At 41.3% G+C, this 16564-nt stretch overlaps 1 long non-coding RNA gene across 1 annotated transcript in view; it reads left to right on the top strand.

The window, feature by feature from the left end:
- LOC122556874 overlaps positions 1–15678 on the top strand; it is a 38866-nt gene extending 23188 nt beyond the window's left edge. Inside the window, exon 3 of the long non-coding RNA XR_006313678.1 lies at positions 15381–15678. This is a non-coding gene — a long non-coding RNA (uncharacterized LOC122556874). The remainder of the gene's footprint in view (positions 1–15380) is intronic.
- Positions 15679–16564: the final 886 nt, after the last annotated feature.

The following is a 16564-nucleotide window of genomic DNA, read 5'->3' as shown; positions in this document are numbered from 1 at the left end:
AGAAATCAAACACTGACGGCCCAAAGATCATAGAGCAGGGATTACTTATTCCTCAGGCATCAGTTTATTAAGAAATTAAATATTTATAGTATCTACATGGAATGAAGCCTGTGGTTCACATTGTGTTAAGAAACCCTTCGTCTGTCTACGCAAGAGGTATCCATCCCTCAAATATATCCTTTTTTCCTGAGAGATTCTATCTGACTTGCTCCAGCTGTTGTCACTGTTTCCGCCAGCTGTGAAAGTTCCATTACATAACTAATGATTAAAAGGGCTCTTGGGTCTCTGTCTGTTTCTAATATTCTATGTCCCTATTCAAGCAGTGAGTTCAGGGCACTTGTGGCCCAGTGATAATAACTCTACCTTCAGGTCAAGTTCAAAGTCCTATCTGCTCCCGAGGTGTTGCAATAACATCTCTATAACAGGTTGATCAGGGAATGTATCTCCCAGCAGTGAGTGGTCCTGGGTTCAAGTCCCACCTGCCCTGGAGCTGTATTATAAAGAGTCTGAACAAGTTAATTGAAATAATTTCCTGTAATGAGTTGGCAACTTTCATTGGGAAACTGTGGAGATGAACCACAGATGAAGAATAAACGATAACATTCAGTTACTCAGCACAGTCTTCTGCTCCATCTATCAGCTATTTCAGTTCCTCACAAGAATTAGTGAGAACTTTTCTACGGGTTGGAAAAGCACATGGCTGAAACCTTGGGATGTTCTCAAACTGTGCCCCACAGGTGAAGGGATCAACAAACAGGATGATCTTAAATAAGGAGCTCAAGAATGGATTATTCAGGCAGACTCACAGCCTGACATTTCAGCTTCACATGAACCTCCTGAATATCTTAATTCATATTGTTCAATCAGTATAACCTCCTATTCCTTTCACCCAAGCAAGCATCTATAGCTTCCCCTTAAATGTACACATGTTAAAGGTATGGCTGATTAGCAATGCCAGCAGCACAGGTTCAATGCCTGTCCTGGCCAAAACATAGAAACATAGAAAATAGGTGCAAGAACATTTTATTTGGCCCTTCAAGCCTGCCCCACCACTCAATACGATCATGGCTGATCATGCAATCTCAGTATCCCATTCCCGCCTCTCCCCATCCCCCTTGATCTCTTTAGCCGCAATGGCCACGTCCTGCTCCCTCTTGAAGCTATCGAATGAACTAGCCCCAACAGCTTCCTGTGGGAGAGAATTCCACACGTTCACAACTCTTCAAGTGAAGAAATTCTTCCTCATCTCAGTCCTGAATGGCTACCCTGTATTTTTTTTACAGCTTAAAAGTACGGGGTAGACCATTTAGGACAGAGCTCAGGAGAAACATCTTCACCCAGAGAGTGGTGGCTATATGGAATGCTCTGTCAAAGATAGTGGTATCAAGGGTTATGGAGATAAGGCAGGAACAGGATACTGATTAGGAATGATCAGCCATGATTATATTGAATGGCGGTGCAGGCTCGAAGGGCTGAATGGACTACTCCTGCACCTATTGTCTATTGTCTATTGTCTATCCCTCATTCTTAGACTGTGACCCTTAATACTGGAATTCCCAAACATTACGAACATTCTTCCCACATCTAGGCTGTCCGGTCCCATTAGGATTTTATGTGTTTGTATCAGACCCCCCTCATTCTTCTAAATTCAAGTGCAAACAACCCCAATAGATCAAGGCTATTCCGACAATCAGCCTGGTGAATCTTCAGTAACAAGAATGTCCTTCCTCAGACTCAGAGACCAAAACTCCACCTGATACTCAAGGTATGGCCTCACCAAGCCTCTGTATAACTTCAGCAAGATATACTTACTGCAATACTCCAACCCTATGAAGGCCAGCATGCCATTCGCCTTCCTCACCACTGGCTGCACCTGCACACCAACCTTCAGTGACTGTTCCACCATGACACCCAGGTCTCATTGCACCTCTCCTTTTCTGAAACTGTCACCATTCAGATGATAATCTGTCTTCCTATTTTTGTGACAAAAGTGGATAACCTCATATTTATGCACATTATATTGCATTAGCCAAGTATTTGCCAGTCTGTCCAAGTCACCCTGCAGTCTCCTAGCATCCTCCTCACAGCATACTGCCACTCAGCTTAGTGTCATTTGCAAATTTGGAGATATTGCATTCAATTCCTTCATCCAAATTATTAATGTAAATTATAAACTGTACCCCACTCGTCACTGCCTGCCACTCTGAAAAGGATCCAGTTATTCCAACCGTCTGCTTCCTGTCTGCCAATCAGTTCTCTATCCATGTCAAAATATTACCTCTGATACCTAAGCTTTAATGTTCCTTACTAATCTCTTGTGTGGAACCTTTTTAAAAACCTTTTGAAAGTCCAGATACACAACATCGACTCTACTGATCACATCCTCAAACAATTCCAGAAGATTTGACAAACATGATTTTCCTTTAGTGAATCCATGCTGACTAGGACTGATTCTGTCACTGCTTTCCAAATGCTCAGTTATTATAGTCTTCATAATTGACTTCAACATTTTCCCCACCACCAATGCCTGGCTAACTGAGCTGTAACTCTTTTCCTTCTTTTTTAAAGAATGGGGTTACATTAGCTACCCTCCAGTCCATTGGAACTCTTCCAGAGTCTACAGAATGCTGGAAAATGATCAACAATGCATCTGTTATTTCTGGGGCCACATCCTTAAGAATCTGGAATGTAGAGCATCAGGCCCTGGGGACTTATTGGGTTTTAAACCCATTAGTTTCCCCAATACCATTTCCTGACTAGTAAGGATTCCCTTCAGTTCCTCCTTTATACTTATTGCATCAAACAGGAAATTAAAGATGCATGCAGTGAGGGTACAGCAGTTATTGTCGGTGACTCTAAACTGCATATTGATTGGACTAAGCAAACTGGTAGCAAAATGGAGGAGAATTTCCTCGAATGTATGAGGGAATTTTTTTTCCTCGACCAGTATGTTGAGAAGCCAAATAGAGAGCAAGACATCCTCGACTGGGTATTGTGTAATGAGAGAGGATTAATTAGCAACATTGTGGTGTGAGATCCTTTGGGGAAGAGAGACTATAATATAGTAGAACTCTTCATTAAGATGGAGAGTGACACAATTAAATCTGAAACTAGGGTCCTGAACTTAAAGAAAGCTAACTATGAGGCAGGCATTGGCTCGGATAAGCTGGCCAAGGATACATAAGGGGTTGATGGTGGGTAGGCAATGGCAGACACTTAAGGAACACATGGATGAACTTCAACAGTTGTACATCTCTGTCAGGTGAAGGAGTAAAACAGGGAAGGTGACTATACCATGGCTAACAAGAGAGATAAGGAACAGTGTTAAAGCCAAAGAAAAAGCATATAAATCAGCCAGAAACAGCAACAAACCTGAGGACTGGGAAAAATTTTAAATTCAGCGGAGGAGGACAAAGGGTTTAATTCGGAAAGGCAAAATCGAATATGAAAGTAAGATTGTGGAAAACATAAAAACTGACTGCAAAAGCTTCCATTGGTATGTGAAGAAAACAAAGACTGGTGAAGAAAGATGTAGGTGCCTTACAGTACATAATGGAATCTCCTTCTCAAACTCTCCCCTTGCCTGAGGTGTAGTGACAACCTCCAGGCATTTTCTCTCATGAGAGAGCAACCCTAGAGTCTGTTAAGATTATGGTGACTTTTTATGTGTTCAAATTATATGTATATTAATGTGTCTGTAGTTACTATAATTTTAACTCTTGTGGAAGCGAGTTCCCCATTCAAACCACTTCCTCCTGAATTACTAATTGAATTTATGAGGAACGAGCTTGCATTTGTGGTTCCACAGTTTGGTCTGTTCATAATTGGAGACATTTTCTCTATGCCTACTTTATCAAAGTCTTTCCTAATCTTAACACCTTTCATCAGGTACTCATTTCTTCATTGAAGAAGACATCAATCCATGTGAATATATTTTTTAATTTTATAGAACTCATCCTGTCCTCTGCTTGCAATTAACCTTTCTTGTGATTTTTATTGATGGTATGGGGACAGTTCCCAACAGAAGGGACTTGTCAATGTCATCTTCGCTACATCTCTGCTATACAATACATAATTAATATGGGTGTGTGATAACCAATACCTGCCTTGTTCATTCCAGACTAATGCACTTTACTGGTTAGATGTACTGTACCAGCAGCAGCAATAGACATTATCGAGTAATCAATCACACACAATTCAATCCTTGTCTCAACAGTCATTCATTTAATTAAAGATTCTGCTGAAGAAAGTATTCAGAACTTTAAAATGCTAAAAGACAAGATATGCAATGAACCAAACCCCCAGTAAACGAAGGATTATTATCGTGATGCTGGGGTGGTGATGACCTTACGATATTATCACTGGACTATTAATAAGTGACACAAGTAATATTCTAGGGATCTGAGATTGAATCCTGCCATGGCAGATGGTGGAAATTTATTTTAATAGAACGCCTGGCATTAAGAGTCAGAAAAATGACAAAGAAACTGTTGTCAATTGTCAGGAGTAATCCATCTGGTTCATTAATGTTCTGTAAAGAACTAAATTGCTGCCCTTACCTGGTCGGGCCTACATATGACTCCAGACCTACAGTGAGGTGATTGAGTCGTAACTGCCCTCTGGGCAATTAGGGATGGGCAATAAATGCTGGCCCAGCCAGTGACACCCTCATCCCGTGATTCAATGTGAAAAAGTTCTTTGTGCGTGAGAGTGCATTGGTAATTTCTAACTCAGGGTCCATTACTAATGCCAACAGCCTTTATGTTCATTTTCCAGCAAGAGCACTGAACTATTGGTCTGTGTTGTGTTAGCGAAAAATAGCCATTGCAGGAAACCACAATTGACATCAGCAGCTGGGCCCAAGAGACAGAGAGGTTAATTCCATTGTGATTGGTATCTGGTGAAAGAGGTGCATTTCCATATTTCAACATGCCTTGTGTTGCTCTATGGGATCCCCTCCCCATCCCAGTAACAACTTCCCATCTCTACAGCCCTACTATATGTTTCCAGGAATCCTGAGTATATCACAGGAACATCGACAGTCATACTATCTATTGTCTTGGCTGTTAGCAGTTCTGACAAAAGTCACGTCGGACTGCCTTGTACAGTTGAGCAAGGATATGCTCTGTCCCCTTGCAATAAAAACTAGCGTTTCATTTGTCTTTCTAACAATTTGCTATACTTATTTGTTAACATTTTATGATTCATTCACGAAGACTACCTCAAAATTTTATATTCTCTCTCCACTTAGATAGAACAGAAGGTAAGATATACTGACATTGGAGACTGTCCAGAGAACATTCACAAGGCTTATACCAGATATGGAGGAACAGTGTTATAAGGAGAGGTTGAGATAGATTGGGATACAGAAGAATGAGACGCAACCTTTTTGAAACATCAAAGAATTTTAGGGGCTTGGCAGGGTAGAAGTAGAGAACCTGTTTCACCTTTTTGGATAGTCAGGGCCCAGGGAACATAATCTCAGAATAAGAACTCCAAAGTTCCAAAACAAAATTGGAGGTGTAGAGGACAGCGAAGAAGATTACCTCAGATTACAATGATCAGATGGGCCAATGGGCTGAGAACAGGAGATGGAGTTTAATTTAGATAAATGTGAGGTGCTGCATTTTGGGAAAGCAAATCTTAGCTTATACACTTAGGGAATGTTGCTGAACAAAGAGACCTTGGAGTGCAGGTTCATAGCTCCTTGAAAGTGAAGTCGCAGGTAGATAGGATAGTGAAGAAGGCGTTTGGTATGCTTTCCTTTATTGGTCAGAGTATTGAGTACAGGAGTTGGGAGGTCATGTTGCGACTGTACAGGACATTGGTTAGGCCACTGTTGGAATATTGCGTGCAATTCTGGTCTCATTCTTATTGGAAAGATGTTGTGAAACTTGAAAGGGTTCAGAAAAGATTCACAAGGATGTTGCCAGGGTTGGAGGATTTGAGCTATAGGGAGACGTTGAATAGAGTCATAGAGTCACAGAGATGTACAGCATGGAAACAGACCCTTCGGTCCAACCCGTCCATGCCGACCAGATATCCCAACCCAATCTAGTCCCACCTGCCAGCACCCGGCCCATATTCCTCCAAACCCTTCCAATTCATATACCCAATACACCCAATCAAATGCCTCTTAGCTGTTTTCCCTGGAGTGTCGGAGGCTGAGGGGTGACCTTGCAGAGGTTTATAAGATCATGAGGGGCACGGATAGGATTAATAGACAAAGTATTTTCCCTGTGTGGGGGAGTCCAGAACTAGAGGGCACAGGTTTAGGGTAAGAGGGGAAAGAGGGAAAAAATAAAAGAGGGAAAAAATGAGATATAAGGGGCAACTTTTTCACTCAGAGGGTGGTATGTATATGGAATGAGCTGCCAGAGGAAGTGGTGGAGACTAGTACAACTGCATAGTAAAAGGCATCTGGATGTGTATATGAATAGGGAGAGATATGGGCCAGGTGCTGGCAGGTGGGACGAGATTGTGTTGGGATATCTGGTCAGCATGGACGAGTTGGACCGAAGGGCCTGTTTCTGCGCTGTACATCTCTATGACTCTATGAGTCTAAGTGACACATTTAAGACAAAGATGAAAGGGAATTTCTTCTCTCAGAGGTTTATGAACTTGTGGAATTCTTTACCATGGAGCGTTGTAGATCCTGCATCAATAAGTACATTCAATACTGAGATATTTAATCAAGTAAGGAACCAAGGATTAGAGGAACAAGACATGAAAGTGGAATGGAAGATTGTTAGATCAACCATGATCTCAATGAATAGTTGAACAGACTCGATGGGCTGAATGGCCTACTTTTACTCCTACATCTTATGTTCTTATGGTCTTTTATTTTCTGTTCTTCTTACAAAGTTGACAACCTCACATTTTCCCACATAATAATCTGTCCTCCATATATTCTCTCTCTCACTCACTTCATGTATCCAAATCTTTAGAAACACTTTATGCTTTCCTCACAACTTTCTTTCAAAGCGTTTTTTGTATCAGAACGTCAGAAAAGGAGGCTCTGATATCATACATTTTAGAATCCTGTTGGAAATCAGGAAAGAGATGGGAAATAATCTGATCAGGGTCACACTTGCAGCCCGACTGAGGCCGAATCAATATCATTCCAACAGAGTTGATTATGAATGTCGTGCCAGAGGCTTAGAGGTTAGCAAATCGCTATGCTCTGCTCAAGAAGTGGAAAGAGAACAAACAGGTAACTATAGACCACTTCACTCAGTTTTGACAGTAACTAACAATTTAGAGATCCCAGGCATGAGCAATCTTACAATCATAAGCATTAAGTGTGCACTCGCTTGGAAATGCAACAATTACCAAAGTGTGAAAAGGAAGACTTGCATTAAATATAGCATTGATTTAAGAATCCTCAATATGCTTTACAGTTAATTAAGTATTTTTTTAAGGTAGCTGTTCAAAACTTACCTCATGCCTTTTGTCACATTTCCATTAATTTCTTTTCTCTGTTCAGTGTCCAGTTTTGTTTCATAATCACTGTGGAGATGTGATTTGGGATGTTTCACAATGTTTAAGTCACAGTCATAGAGTTACGCAGCACGGAAATAGATCCTTCAGTCCAACTTATCCACATTGACCAGATATCCCAATCTGACTTAGTCACATTTGCTAGCACTTAGCCCACATCCTTCCAAACCCTTCCTATTCAGATACCCATCCAGATGCCTTTTAAATGTTGTAATTGTACCAGCCTCCACCACTTCCTCTGGCAGCTCATTCTATACACGCGCCACCCTCTGTATGAAAATGTTTCTCCTTGGATCTTTTCAAATCCCCTCTTACCTTAAACCTATGCTCTCTAGTTTTGGACTCTCCCATCCTAGGAAAAAGATCTGGGCTAATAGCACTATTCATGTATCTCATGATTTTATAAAACTCTATAAGGTCACCCCTTAGCCTCCGACACTCCAGGGAAAACAGCCCCAGCCTATTCAGCCTCTCCCTACAACTCAAACCCTCCATTCCCAACACCATTGTTGCAAATATTTTCTGCACCCTCTAAAGTTTAGCAACACCCTTCTTATAGAAGTATGACCAGAATTGCATGTAGCATTCTAAAAGTGACCTCACCAATGTCTTGTTCAGTCGCAACATGACCTCCCAACTACTATATTCAATGTTCTGCATAATGAAGGCAAGGATGCCAAATGCTTTCTTCATTATCCAGTCTACCTGTGACTCCACTTTCAAAGAATTATGGACCTGCACCCCTACGTCTCTCTTTCAGCAGCACTTCCCAGGGCTGAACCATTAACTGTATAAGTCATGCCCTGGTTTGCCTTACCAAAATTCAACACGTCACTTTTATCTAAATTAAACTCTATCTGCCATTCCTTGGGCCATTGGCCCATCTGATCAAGGTCTGGTTGTACTCTGAGATAATCTTCACTGTCCATGGCAGTATCATCTGCAAACTTACTAACCATGCTTCCTATACTTACATCCTAATCAATTACATAAATGATGAAAAGCAGTGGACCCAAGCACTGATCCTTGTGGCACACTGCTGGTCATAGACCTCCAGCCTGAAAGGTAACTACCTACCGCCACCTCCTGTTGCCGACCATCAAGCTAGTTTTGTATCTAATTGGCTAGCTCCCCTGGATTCTATTTAATCTAACCTTAATAGTCAGTCTCCATTGCAGAACATTGTTGAGCGCTTTGCTGAAGTCCACATCGACAACATGTACCACTCTACCTTCATCAGTCTTCTTTATCACCTTTTCAAAAAACTCATTTAGTTATTAAATGCAAGAGATTGCTATTGTAATCTTGCTGTTGACTGTGAATATATATTGAAGCAATTAATCTTTTAATCAATGCTTAAGGCATTAGTGGGCGAAAGTGAGGATTGCAGATGCTGGAGATTAGAGTCAAGATTAGAGTGGTGCTGGAAAAGCACAGCAGGTCAGGCAGCATCCGAGGAGCAGGAAGGGCTCTATGAAGGGCTCCTGCCTGAAACGTCAATTTTCCTGCTCCTCGGATACTGCCTGACCTGCTGTGCTTTTCCAGCACCACTCTAAGCTTAAGGCTTTAGTGGTTGACTGTACACTGAATCCATTTCAGAGAGGCCAGTTGCTTTTGCCTGTAATACCACAATGTACATTGCCATATTTCCAATTTGTCCCACCCCCACTTCCCCAAGTATATTAGAGGAGGTGATGGCTTAATATCTGTGTGAGTACACACTGCAACTGGTCAACAGCAGAATGATCTCACCTAGACCTGAGGAAAATCATTTGGTTTGATTTGATTTATTGTTGTCACATGTACCTAAGTACAGAGAAAAGTTTTGTTTTGCATGCAGTACAGATAGATCATAACATAGACCATAAGACCAGAAGACATAGGAGCAGAAATTTGGCCATTCAGCCCATCAAGTTTGCTCTACAGATTCAAAGTAATAGCATAGAAAGACACACAGATTAAATTAAGCAGAACAAAGCATTCCAAATTACAGTTGCACAGGAGGTGCCCAAAAGTAGGTCAACATTAGATTATGATTTGGAGACGTTGGTGTTGGACTGGGGTGTACAAAGTTAAAAATCGTGTGATTTTTTTTAACATTAGATTAGGTGCTGTTAAGTGATGGTTGTCCATCAGGAGTCTGCTTTGGAATTAATCATGATAATTTAAAAATGGAAAGAATTCATTGCTGGAAAAAGATGTATTTTGTTGAAGGTTTTGTTTTGTCTTCATCAGGACAATATTCACAGGAATACCAATGGAAAGAGGACCAAAATTTTATGCTGAATATCAAGAAAGTTCTAATTGGTTAGTTTATAAACTCTGATTGGTAAAGGTGTTGCAATGGAGAATGTACCAATTAGATACTCTGTGGCATTGCCTTGAATAATCAGAAAACACAAAATATTGTTCCCTTTTATAATCAATTCTTGCAAAATGTCATGATGAGTGCAAAATGAAAAACATTGACAGAGTGAGTCTTTTTCAGCAATTCAGTAGTTCTGAACTACCAAAAGACAATTTGCATTCTTAAGAAAGAAATTGCTTGCATCCTAACACCTTTCACACCTCAGCTCTTTCCAATGCTTTACTGGATAATGAAGTATTTATGTGATATAATCACAGTGTTGTACTGTAGGAAAGCATTAATGGCATTGGTCAACAGCTCCTTCCACAAATGGCTTGTTAGGATTCCACACGACCACCACTTTCACACGAAGCTGGGTCCACTTTCTCTGTCACATCAAAAATGCTTTTCTGAAATTATTCATTGTTAAAAGGAAACAATTATAGGTGGCATGCAATTTTTAAATAATTGCCAGTTTTCTGATATCAACTCAATTGCTTATAATGTTCACTTGTAGAATAGATTGTAAAATACAAGTGGTACTTGTGCCAGACTGTGCATGTTGATAGAACAGAATCCCTACAGCATGGAAGCAGGCTATTTGGCCCACTGAGTCCACACCAAACCTCCAAAGAGTATTGCAACCAGACCCAGTCCCCAACCCTATCCCTAAACCCATGCATTTCCCATGGTTAATCCACCTAACTTGCACATCTTTGGACTGTGGAAGGAAATGAGAGCACACGCAGGAAACCCATGCAGACACGGGGAGAATGTGCAAACTCCACACAGACAATCACCTGAGAGTGGGATTGAACCTAGGTCCCTGGTGTTGTGAGGCGTCAGCGCTAGCCACTGTGCCACCCCCATAATAACTGCCCATGCAAACTGTACAGACACATATTTTATCATTGACATTTTTTTAAAAACATTGTTTTCGGCGCAGATTTGAAAAGCATGTACCCCATTTTCTACATCAACACAAACTCAGCATTCAGTAAGATGTTTCAGTTTTCAGAACTGCTTCTCTCAGAACAGAGAGAAGCAAACTGTGAGCATTGGAGGCTGCTTTTCCCTGTTGCAACAAAAGCTACACCCAGCCCCTAAAGGCTTTGTGTTAGTGAGGCTTATCCCTTGGTGTTCGACAGACGAACTGTGAGGAATTACATTGGCCTTGAAAAGAATTGCTTCCTTGGTGCTTCTTATATAGAGGTGTAGACAACAGTAGCCAGGGTTGGAGGGTTTGAGATATAGGGAGAGGCTGATTGGGCTGGGGCTGTTTTCACTGGAGCATGGGAGGCTGAGGGGTGACTTTATAGAGTTTTATAAAATCATGAGAGGCAGGGATAGGATAAAGAGACAAGGTCTTTCCCCCAGGCTGGGTGAGCCCAAAACGAGAGGGTATAGGTTTAAGGAGAGAGGTTAAAAGATTTGAAAAGATCCAAGGGGAAACATTTTCATGCAGAGGGTAGTGTATGTATGGAATGAGCTGCCAGAGGAAGTGGTGGAGGCTGGTACAATTACAATATTTAAAAAGCATCTGGATGGGTTTATGAATAGGAAGGGTTTAGCAGGATTTAGGCCAAATGCTGGCAAATGGGACTAGATTAATGTGGAATATCTCGTTGGCATGGACGAGTTGGACTGAAGGGTTTGTTTCCATGCCGTACATCTCTATGACTTTATGACTTAACCACCTACAGATCGAAAAACAAAACAATCACTTTTAGACCTGCCAAGACGAACAGAGAAAGGGGCATGGGTTCAAGGCTCTGGCAGCCAGGTTTCAACCAGCCTCCAGCAAGTATTCTCTACATGAAGGACATTGAACACAACTCTATCACTCAGAAGACACTGTGCTCAGTTAAAATAAACAGCTGAATTATGTATGAGGAAGACATTGGGGCTATCACTTTGAAGAGATGAGATCAAATGTCTGGAAACCTTTTGTTTTTATCCTCATTTCCCTCACAATCCCTCAGTCTGCTGCTTTAAAAAACATGTATCACAAACTTCGGAGTCACTTACAAAGAGCTGAGCCTGCTCAAAAGCCTTTTGCAAAGTTCATTAAGTAAATGTGTAGTTTCCTGTTGATCATACCTGGGACAGAAGCATAAAAATTAAGAAATAACTTTTCTTGATCTGAGAACGTGTGAGTTCTATTACATTTAATTCTGTATGTCCAATTTTACATAAATAGTGCCAGAGTACTCCACCACTAACAGCCCCAAATCCTGGTCAACATTCATCCTGACACCAGGAAAGGTCAATTCACCATAGTCCTATCAGGCTGTTCCCTCAATAGTCAAGAATGTGGTGCTGGAAAAGCACAGCTGGTCAGGCCGCATCCAAGGAGCAGGAGAGTCAATGTTTTGGGCATAAGCCCTTCATCAGGAATAAGGGCTTATGCTCAAAACATCGATTCTCCTGCTCCTTGGATGCTGCCTGACCAGCTGTGCTTTTCCAGCACCACACTCTCGACTCTAATCTCCAGCATCTGCAGTTTCTCCCTGTTTTCTCATCTCGTAAGAAATGACCAGTAGTGAGTTTAACCTGAGGGTCACAGTGCACCATGTGACAGTGAGGTTGAGAAGAAAAGACCACCGCCCAGTGAAGGAATTGAATTCGTGTTATTGGCATTATTTCTTTACTCACTGGCAGTCCAGCAACCTGATAACCCACCCCACCAACTCTCTACCAACCGCTCTAACCTATATTAACTGGTCATTCAGTTCATTTGCTGTTTGTGGAAAATTGCTGTGCAAACATTGGCAGTCAGATATGTTTTGATAACAGCAGTGACCGTCCTGCAAAAATATTCAATGAGTTCTAAAGCATTTTGACCCATGGTCAGAGATGCTATATGAATCAAAACTCTTTATTCTTAGAGGCCTGACTGGGTGGATGCCAAAAGAATGTTTCCTCTTGCAAGAGAATGATTTGACCTCAACCATTTTCTGTGAAGTAGAAATCCAGAGCTCACCGCTCTCTGGGTGGAGAAATGCATACTCATTTCAGACCCTACCCCTTATCCTTCGACTATGACCTTGGCCCTGAACTTCTAGTATTTGGGAAATTAGGTCAGAGCTAAGGATTTCTTTATTTTCTGTCAGAATTTTCAGAATCTTTGGAATTCCCTTCCTCAAAAAGCAGTGGATGCAGAATCTTTAAATATTTTTAAAGCAGAGGGAGATAGATTCTTGATAACCAAGGGGATGAAAAATTATCAGGGATACTCAGGAATATAGAGTTGAGGTTAAAAACAGACCAGTCATAATCTTATTGAATGGAGGGGTAGGCTCAAAGGGCCAAATGGCCTACTCTTGTTGATTGTTTGCACATTTTTCTCTATTCATGACCTCAGGCATTTTACACTTCCTTGGCAATTTCCACTTGTCACTCATGATTTTATTAATGGATTGAACTTGTACAACTTTTGAGAGAAACATATGAAAACACTCATGGAAATGCATTTGTTTAGTTCAGGTGCTAACTCAATTTTTTTAAAAAACATCTGTTGCTGTTTATATTTGAATCGCAAACAGAGAATCCCACACAAATTTCAAATAATGAGAGACCTCATGAAAAGGTTCATATCCAACTTTTGACACAAAATCATTCATTGTCATTTATCTTGTTCCTGAATCAACCCCTGAGTTTTAGAGAAGAAATCAAAATTTATTGTACTTACCACCCACTGATCTCTGAAATCATACTGGCTCTGGAACAAATATACTTGGCAGAGTCATAGAATACAAGAGCCCTTGCATGCGGCTGATCAACTCTTGGGGTCTGCTCAGGTCAACATGAAATGCCAAAGCCATTAATTCACCAGTCACTGTGTTCTCAACAATCCCCTCTGTCAGATTGGACCTGTTTTCCCTGGAACGGAGGAGGCTGAGAGATGAACTTATAGAGCTTTATAAAATCATGAGAGGCATAGAAAGGGTATATAGATAAAGTCTTTTCCCTGGGGTGGGGGAGTCCAGAACTAGAAGGTATAGGATAATGGAGAAACAGGAACGATATAAAAGGGACCTAAGGGGCAACATTTTCACGCAGAGGGTGGTGTGTGTTTGGAATTAGCTGCCAGAGGAAGTGGTGGAGGCTGGTACAATGATGACATTTAAAAGGCATCTGGATGGGTATAAAAATAGGTAGGAAATAAAGGGTTATAGGCCAAGTGTTGGCAAATGGGGTTAGATTAGATTAAGATAGCTGGTCGGCATGGATGAGTTGGACCAAAGGATCTGTTTCTTGCTGTACATCTCTATGATTCTATGACCCTATGCTTCTAAGCAGGCACAGTAGTTCCTAATTAAAATAATCGATATTGTAAGGCAGCTGCCAAATTCAACATTTCACAGAAAATATAAATGATTGGAGCAAGCGTGGTGAGTACATTTGATGCCAATGGCTGCCAACTTGCAGTTGGGGAGGCAACCATCCCCACTTTCTGCCTGGGTCCTCAGGGTCCACTTAGTTCAAAGTAGTTGAGGAAAACCATTGGGTGGTTCAATGAAAAGGCTATGTAGTAGGCCATTCATCACTTCAAGCCTGGTCCACTATTCAATAAGCTCAAGGCTGCTCTGAAGTGAGAGGAGGCAATGGCCTAATGCTTTTATCCTGGGGGTTACCATTGACCAGAAACTCAACTGTTCTCACTATGTAAACACAGCGGCTACAAAAGTGGTCAAAGGCTAGGAATGCTGTGGCGAGTATCTCAATTCTTGACTTGCCAAAGCCTGTCCACCATCAACAAGGCACAAGTCAGGAGTGTGATGGAATGCTCCCTACTTGTCTGGATGGGTGCAGCTGCCACAACACACAAGAAGCTTGACACCATCCAGGACAAAGCAGCCCACTGGTTGGCACCACATCCACAAGCATCTACTCCCTCTGCTATCGACACTCAGTAGCAGCAGTGGGTACTATCTACAAGGTGTACTGCAGAAATTCACCAAAGATCCTTAGACAGCACCTACCAGACCACTTCCACCTGGAAGGACAAGAACAGCAGATACGTAGGAGCACCAACACCTGCAAGATCCTTTTTGAGCAATGGGGAGATGATGGCTAGTGATATTCTTGTTGGACTGCAAATGCAGAGACCCAGGTAATGTTCTGGGGCTGTGAGTTCAAATCCAACCATGGCTGGTGCTGGAATTTGAATTCAATTAAAAATCTGGAATTTAGAATGTAATGATGACCATGCAATTATTGCTGATTGTCAGGAAAATCCATCTGGTTCACTGATGTCCCTGAGGGAAGGAAACTGCTGTCCTTACCAGGTCTAGCCTACATGTAACTCCAGACACACAGCAATGTGGTCAACTCTTCACTGCCCACTGAGCAATTAGGGATGGGTAATAAATGCTGGTCCAATCAGTGACGCCAACCTCCACAAGTGAATAAAAAAAGTACTGTTACACTGCTGTCTGATGAGACAAAACTTAAGCCAGCTATAATATTCAGGAGAAAAAACTGCCTGATAATTCCGAAAAGGAGTACTCATTCATATTTATGATTACAGGATATATGACAACGTCTTGAAAGCATGGTGACCAAGAGGATTTTGCCAAGAGAAACGTTTTCTCATCCGGGGTATATTCACATCTCAGCCTTGCTCAAACATCAAGTGACTCTGTAAATGAGGATAGCGTGAGAGAAAAAGGAAATATAGGATGATGAAAGTTGAGAAGAAATTCTGTTTAGATGGCTTAGAGAGAAATGCATAGTCAGTAAATCATTCCAGATTTAAGGAATACCGAATCCGCGTATTCAGTGATGGTGGGACTACCAATGAAGATAACGTTGTTGTGGCATGTAATGTTGGCAATGAAGACACAGATTGGAAAGTTTGGTTTAATTTTCAAGATGCAGGAGATGAGGATTTGTTAGGAATGTAGTGCATGCTCTGCTGTTAAATAATATTCAACTTCTGTGGAAAGAAAAATGGATTAACTAATGTGATTTTGCATTGGAGGTCTTATGCTTAATGAATTGGATAAATTTAATGCACAGAAAACATATCTGTCTCTATGTAGGTTATTGCATATTTATAAATAAACATGCTTTGGCTCCTTTTACACTACCTTTGGGCTTGAGGATTAGTGAAATGGTCTTCAACCCTGCAATGGTGGGGCTATGAAAATGGACAAATCTGATCCCTTCCAAAATGTTACACATGTAAAAATCAACCTCTCAATTCTGACTGAAGCTCTTGTCTCAGAAACTCATTGTTAGCATGTTATATAATGTAACATTTCTAAAATGGTTCTTCTTCAAGGGTGCAATATGCTTCACCCAATCTGAGCAATGGTATAAGGAGAAGTGAGGAAAAGCAAAACATCTCAGAATGTTTTAGATGAAAACCAATACCCATGCTCTCCAGAAACCTTTTTTAAAATCACCTTGTTCACATGTACTTTGACACATCTTTGGGAAGGACAGAAGTTAAGCACAGGTCTTCTGGCCCAGCCGTAGGGCTACCACAGTGCATCTTACAATAATCCTTCAGGCTATGGTTCTCCTGTGGTTTCTCAGCCAAGTACTAACCATTCTGGTGTCTACTTCACTTCGGAGATCAGGTAAGATCAGGGTATGGCCACGGGCTCTGTGATTTTAGTAGCAATGTCCAACTTATTACTTCCTATCCTATATTAAAACAAAAGTAGGCCTTTCAGCCCATCGAGCCTGCTCTGCCATTCAATGAGA

Source organism: Chiloscyllium plagiosum, chromosome 14 (genome assembly GCF_004010195.1).
Source record: "Chiloscyllium plagiosum isolate BGI_BamShark_2017 chromosome 14, ASM401019v2, whole genome shotgun sequence".
Classification (NCBI taxonomy): Eukaryota; Metazoa; Chordata; class Chondrichthyes; order Orectolobiformes; family Hemiscylliidae; genus Chiloscyllium; species Chiloscyllium plagiosum.
This window is presented reverse-complemented; position numbering and strand designations above follow the sequence as displayed.